Source organism: Gavialis gangeticus, unplaced genomic scaffold, assembly GCF_001723915.1.
Source record: "Gavialis gangeticus isolate Ggan-Ray unplaced genomic scaffold, GavGan_comp1, whole genome shotgun sequence".
In the NCBI taxonomy this organism is placed as follows: domain Eukaryota; kingdom Metazoa; phylum Chordata; order Crocodylia; family Gavialidae; genus Gavialis; species Gavialis gangeticus.
In genome coordinates this window covers 1,289,624-1,296,576 of record NW_017729007.1, presented here as the reverse complement: position 1 = coordinate 1,296,576, position 6,953 = coordinate 1,289,624, and positions in this window count along the sequence as shown.

Here is a 6,953-nt window from a genome sequence, read left to right as displayed (position 1 = left end):
ATCCATCACACATGCAGGTCATCTAGGTACTCTCTTCTATCATGTAATCACCAGATTCTTGGCTCAGCCTTCCATATATTCAGATCAATTAGATGTCTAAATACAAGCTTTTAATTAGATGTCTAATTAGATGTCTAAATACAAGCTTTCACAGATTCACAGAAGTTTAGGGCTGGAAGGGACCTCATGAGATCATTGGGTCTAGCCCCCCCTGCTCTGGGCAGGAGACTGCTGAGGTCAAATAACCCCAGCAAGGTGTGTGTCCAATTTCCTTTTGAAGATCTCCAGAGTATGATAGGTAACTCTACACAGCTCTCGGAGGACATTTGAAAATTAAAATCACATCTATGCATACACTGATTTGGATGCAGAATTAAACACTAACCACATAGAAGGCTGGATAAAATGGATTCAGAATATTGGGATCTACCTATACCATACCTGCATATTAAAAAAATCAGATACTTAAACGTCTATACTACACTTGAACACCTACCCTACACATATTACTAATTGCAAATGAAGAAACACAAGACAAGTTGTAAAATGATAAGCAAATATATAATCTGCATTTAATCTTACTGACTTCTACATTCTGGAAACTTGAGATATTTTTTAAAGCTTCCAGATCTGTTGAAAATATCCACATGAAAGTTGGGCACTTCCTGTGATTTTTTTTTTGGTGAGACTTCCATTGGGATCTGGTCCAACACAGCAGAAATTTTGCTCCTACAATGAGATTTAATTTGGGTCAATGTCTGATGTACAGCAATGAAAGCTGTTTAACATGGACAGCTCAGTTCTACTCCCTGACACTCAAGTATGCACAGCTCTGTGCCTTGTGAAACTACTAGTGTGCTTGTACATGTGCAGTGGCAGTTCTGTCAAGATCTTGCCTGTGTGATGCGTTTCCCCCCTATCTCAATGGGCAGAATCAAACCTTCAGGGTCAAATGTATCTACACGTAAATATGCATCATGGGATAGAAAGTAATTTTTAATCCATAGTGGCCAAGAGAGAATTCAGCTTTTGTGTAGAATCTCATTAGGGTCAGATTGTGTCCCTCTTCTTCAAACTGACTGGTATTTTAAATGTGAGCAGTCATTACAGAATCTGGTGCTAAGGAAATGTCTCACAAACACAAAAGCAAAAGCAATAATTATAACAGGCAATTAACTGCCTCCTTAATGGCTAAGACATTATGGGAAGTCATGTTAGTCATTTTATGTTAAAATACTAACTGAGATTATAATTCTGTATTGTGTAGCATGAAGCAGACTGCTGTACCTGCACACCAGGCTATGTAGGATCTGTTACAACCTCCTGGGACACTTTTTCCAGTCCCACTGCTACAGGTTCACCAGTGAGTAAGAAAAACCAAATAGGAATCAGACAGCCTTTATTCACTGTCAGTTAGTCAGTCCAGGGGAAATATGTCAGGGTACACACAAATGCAAAGCTATCCAAAATGCACACATCTTTATACATATGCTCTTCTTTGAACTATCCAATCGCTGGCTAACACATGGATGCACAGAGCTAGATGGTATCCCTTTCTTTTGCTTATCAATGCATTGCCATTTCCATCTATCTTCCACTTTCCTTGACAATCTGTCAACCTCTAAACTACTCTGGCAGCTAACCTTGATTAAGGAAAAAAACACTTAACACTTTGACACCTCCCAGGCCTTTCAGAATACTTACCACACTTTGGGTTACCTCCCCAGGATGGAGTTGAGGATTATCAAACAGGTTTGAGACAGCCTACAGACTCGGGCTCTAAGTGGAGACTGTTGATTATATCAAAAGTTTTACATGTACGATGTATATGACTACACTATAATAATATTATAATTTGCCTTCTGAAGCGTCAAACTGATTATACAAGTCAGACAGAGCAATTTCCAGAATATATTCAGCCACCCACAATGGAGAGCTGAAAACATGCCTTCACTTCTAGCTGCAACCTGCCTCTGGAGGAGGAAAACCATGTGGCTACCTCGGGCACAGCTCCTGCCGAACAGAACCAGGTCGGTACTATTTTTGGAGGAGACAAATAATAGAGGGCATTACAGAGATCTCTCTGTACATGGTATGAAGTCAGGAAGGAAGCCCTATTTAGTCTGTTCCAAGGTGGCAAAACAGTGGAGTACTCAATGAAACTAAAAGAAAAAGTTTGATAAAAAATACAAACTTACAGATCAATGTTTAGACTCAGTCCTGAGCCCCGGGTTGTGTATAGCTGCAGTATCCACAAAGGAAGGCCGGGAAGAGAGCACTGACAGGGACACAGTTAGTTTTCACAGCTCTGCAGTCTGGTGTATTGCTAAGATGAGTGACAACAGAAAAGAGGAAAATATAGGGTGAGGGTCTTGGCTCCTCTTGCTTGTCCACGCCATCTTTAATACTGCTTTATAGAGAGCTGAAACAGTATTTACAGCTGGCAAGGACTTCATACTACTCTCTCAAAACGTTTTCATCACCACATAGAGGAGGCCAGTGCAGTCCTTATTCCTTACCAACTCTCCTTCGCACCCACATTAAATCTGATAATCTTCCCTTTAAAGAACATAAAAGAAATCTGTTGAATTTAAAACCATAACACAGTGTCAAAGAGGATGCACATTTCAGAAAAAGACTCAAGCATTTATGTGAATTATAAGAGCACCATCCACTGTTTTGCAAAAGAGTGCAAAAATACTTAAGGGACATAAGCCTTCACTGCTTCAGGACACAGGGCAGATGCTAACTACCCAGCAGTAGGAAGAGCTTTCCTAAACAGCAGGTAATTGTAATGACTGTTCTTTATACACCATCTTCTGAGGCATCTGAGTAAGGCCACTGTGAAAGAGAAGAGACTAGGCAGAAGGACTGATCCAGTGACAACTGTGATACGTATCTGTAGTGGATCTTTAACATAAACAGCTGCATTGCAGTTTTAAGTACCTGCACTGATGTAAGTTTGCAATGGATGTATTCCATAGTGGGACATATAGTCTGCACCTCACAGCTTATGCTGGTGCTGTAGGGAAGGGAATGAGGACAGTCAGGGAGTTAGATTGTCACCATATATCCCTGAAAGGGATTACCTGATAGCTAGCATTTAGCAGAGCATGTCATGCTGCAGTCAGTCCCCTTACCCTTTGTTGGTGATGGTGAAGAGAGTGCCAGAGGTAGCACCTTTGCTGCCTTTACATAACTGAGGTTTTCTGCAAACTGGGTGCATCCTTAGGAAGCTCACAAGTCTCCACTCCCTTTACGTCTCTTAAAAGTAGAAAAGCATGTGGAATAGTAGAGGATGTTAACTTCTTCCCCACTATATTTCCTTCTCTGGAATCAAAATGTTATTCTGCTTTAGAATTTTGCATGAATGTCTTCACTTTCAAATAGGTTACAAAAGTAGTTACACTGTTAACTTCTCATGCTATAATTTAGGTTCTGTGAACATTTATGCTATAAATTAAACTTTCATAAGTATTTGTCTCCACAAAAATAAAATGACTCTTCAACGCACTTCCCTTCCTACTTCTCTTTCCTTTTCTTAGAGGTAAGATAAGCTAGCTAGTTATTATTATGAGTTATATTTAATACTCATATTTGTATTGTCACAGCACCTAAAGGCCCCAGCAAAGAGTACAGATTGCATCTGGTTCACAGAGAAGAAAATGCTGATCCCTGGTCCAAAAAGCTTACAAGCGAAGTATAAAATATAAAGAAGTAAAAGGTGACAGAAGGGTATAATAATAAGCAGCAATTTCAACTGAGATTTTTTGGAGGCAGCCATAAAGTATTTAATAGTGCTTGTTCCAACATCATCGTTATAACAATCAATTGCAGCTACACTTCCAAAGGCCTCATACTGTGTATATGCAGAGCCCTCTCCCTGCAAACACTCCCTAAATCCCTATGTTTGTACACAGATACCAGGTAGTACCAGAATTCATTATTCTCACAAGCATATGGAAGACCTTTGAATTATTCTTCTTTAGCAGCCACTTGGTTAGTAGTCCCCTAAGGAGGCTAAAAAACAATATGAATTATCCTCTCTACTAGAGATAGATGCTCCAAGTCAGGGCTGATGCACATTTATGAAGCTGCATGTGTTGCTGTTGTCCAAGACACACCAGTTCAGGGAATAAAGAGGACTTTTAGTATAAAGGATAGCTTCCATAAACCATAAATTCACTATAAGGCTAGTTTACAGGCACTACCAGGGACTATTTATTGTTTTTTGTTTTTTAAAAACAGCATATGAGACGCCACTAGGCTTACTTTGTTACTGCTACTTAAATACATGGCATGAAAAGTTACGTTTGACTGGGCACGTCTACACATGCACATTTTACTGTGCAGTAATTCAGTTACTACAGAGTAACTTAAAAATTACTATGCAGTACGGGTGCATGTCTACACATGTACACCAATATTGCACTGTAACTATGACGGTTTATGCTGACTTGGGCATAAATTTGATACCAACATGATGCAGGCATCAAATTTATGCCCAATTACGCATTACGCTCAGTAACACATGTGTAGATGCCTTGGGTGCGCAGTAACACTGTGTGGACTAACTTGGGACTAATTTTAGTCCCAAGTTAGTCCACACATAGTGTTACTGTGCTTTAACGGCTGCACATGTAGACACCAACCTAAAAACTGCTTACTGCACAGTAGTTTACTGCACACTACAGTAAATGCACATGTAGATATGCCCATTAAGACCCAACCCCAACTCATTTATTACAGCAGTGCTGTGGTTTTATCTTAGTTCTTTCTTCTCCAAGTAATAGTAGCCCAGCAATTTTATGTTCCTTAGCAAACAGTCCTGGAACTTGGTTGCTTCTGTCCTCTCACTTCCAATCTGTTGTTACTTTGGCTAGAGCATGCTCAATTCTGGAATTTCTTTTGTCCATAAGGAGTTTCCAGATAGGTTTGATTTTATAGCTGGCAAGGAACATCTTCCAAACATTTTTAAGTGTCAAGTTTGCCTAGAGAGCAAATTGTAGCAACAGTAATGAGAGAGGGACTATGTGGTTAAGAATATCTTTCTACTCAAAACATAATTTAGTTCCCAGTTTTAATTATCTTCTCACCTTTGTTGTCTTCACGCCAACTCCATAGAGAAAGTACTGTGATCAGACAGACTTCCTTCACTCTAAAACAACAGTACTCAACCTTTTTCCTTGGCAGGTTGGATGGGCAGTTTCTGATCCATTCATGGGCCAGATGTTGCAGGTGGCCCAAATCTGGTACCTGAGGCAGCAGCAGTACGCTGGGTGCCCAGCCCAGATTCAGTTGGGTGCTGGTGAGGGGGTGTGACACGGCCCCAAACTGGCTGTGCTGGGTGAGGGGGCGTGGGAATTTGACCGTGGAGGAAGGTGGTCACTGCTACCCTGTTGCCAAATTTCCCACCTGTGGGAAGCCCCATGGGCCAGATGCAGTGGTTCTGTGGGCCACATTCAGGCCACAGGCTGGAGGTTGAGCACCCATGCTCTAAGATGCCCCTTTTCTCCCTATTCCTATTTCTCCACTTTTAATCATTCTCAAGTCTCGAATCCTGTACTGTTGTTTGCAGCATGCAATTATTTTAAAACCTTTTTCCATTAAACCTGTGCTAACTGTAAATTCTCTGGGGCAGGAATCGTGCCCTTATCTCTGAAAAATTATAGAAGAGTTTAATAATAACAGAACTAAACTCAGAGATCACTTAGCAGAAACAACACATTGCTTAACTTTTTCTTTTTTGTAAATGTGTATTTTCCCTATAATGTAGGAGGTCTAACTGGTGCTAATTAAGCACTTTAAGATCCTTGGAGAAGAGGTGTTACAGAGAAAGCACTACCAAAATCTGAACAAAAGGGAAAATACAGAACTACATGACATACGGTGCTGCCAAATAAAGGGTAGAAAAGCTTTATCACAAAACCCAAGAAATTGAAAGTGAAGGCAAAAATCTGTTTTAATGCACAGCATAGAGTCAGCTGACATCGTTGAAAATTTTGTAATCTTAATGTATTTTCTGCATTAGCAAGACCCACAGGGATGCATTAACTACAGAGATTTACCTTGGGCTCTGAATCTATTTACTGTTGCAAGGTTGATTAAACCTCTCTCTCTCTGGTGTTATTTTTCTGTGTTTGTATATACTGACCCCATTTTTTGAGTTCAGCCAAGCTATACTAATCTGAGGACTTGAGTGAGAATAAGAAGAGCAAAAATTGGGTTTTATCTTATGCTTTTATCTTATGCTTCAGCTGTTAAGGTAGCCTCTAGAGAGCTATAGAAATGGCTATAAAGTATAGTGATTCTTAGGCTGCTGCAAGGTTTGCTGGCCCCTGGCAGAGAATTGAACTAGCCTTCTTGCTGATAGGTAGCACAAGGGAAGATGAATTTGCTCTGATAACACTTGTTCTTCCTCTAAGCCCAAAGCAGATGTTCAGGGGAAAAGATATGGCCTGTGACACTTGTTATCTTATCAAATAATTACAGTAGTTGGTTAATCAACTATGGAGCATTCACTTGCAGAAATATACTGAAATAAAGGGCTCCATAAGTGACCTAAAGTGTAAACTAATTCATATACCTTTGCTAACCCAATCCTGCAACTTTAAGTGAGCTTTACATTATACTGTAAATGAAAGGAAATGCTAGTTAATCTTTTTAGCGGTTGATCTTCCTTTTGAAATATGGAGATAATGCTTGTAAAAGCAAAAACTTAATTTCAAATATATCAGCACAAAGTTTTGAATAATCAAAAAAATCTAAAACAATTCACCCTGCAAATTTCAGATTTGGGTAACATTGAGGAAAAAAAGAACACATCTCCCTTTAACGTTTTCTTATTGCTTCACCTACACATCAAAGGGAGAAAATATAAGTGGCATGTAATGCTTGCCATGGTGGGCTCCGAATTCAGAGGAGGACGGACTCTATACCTGGCTTCAAGTGAG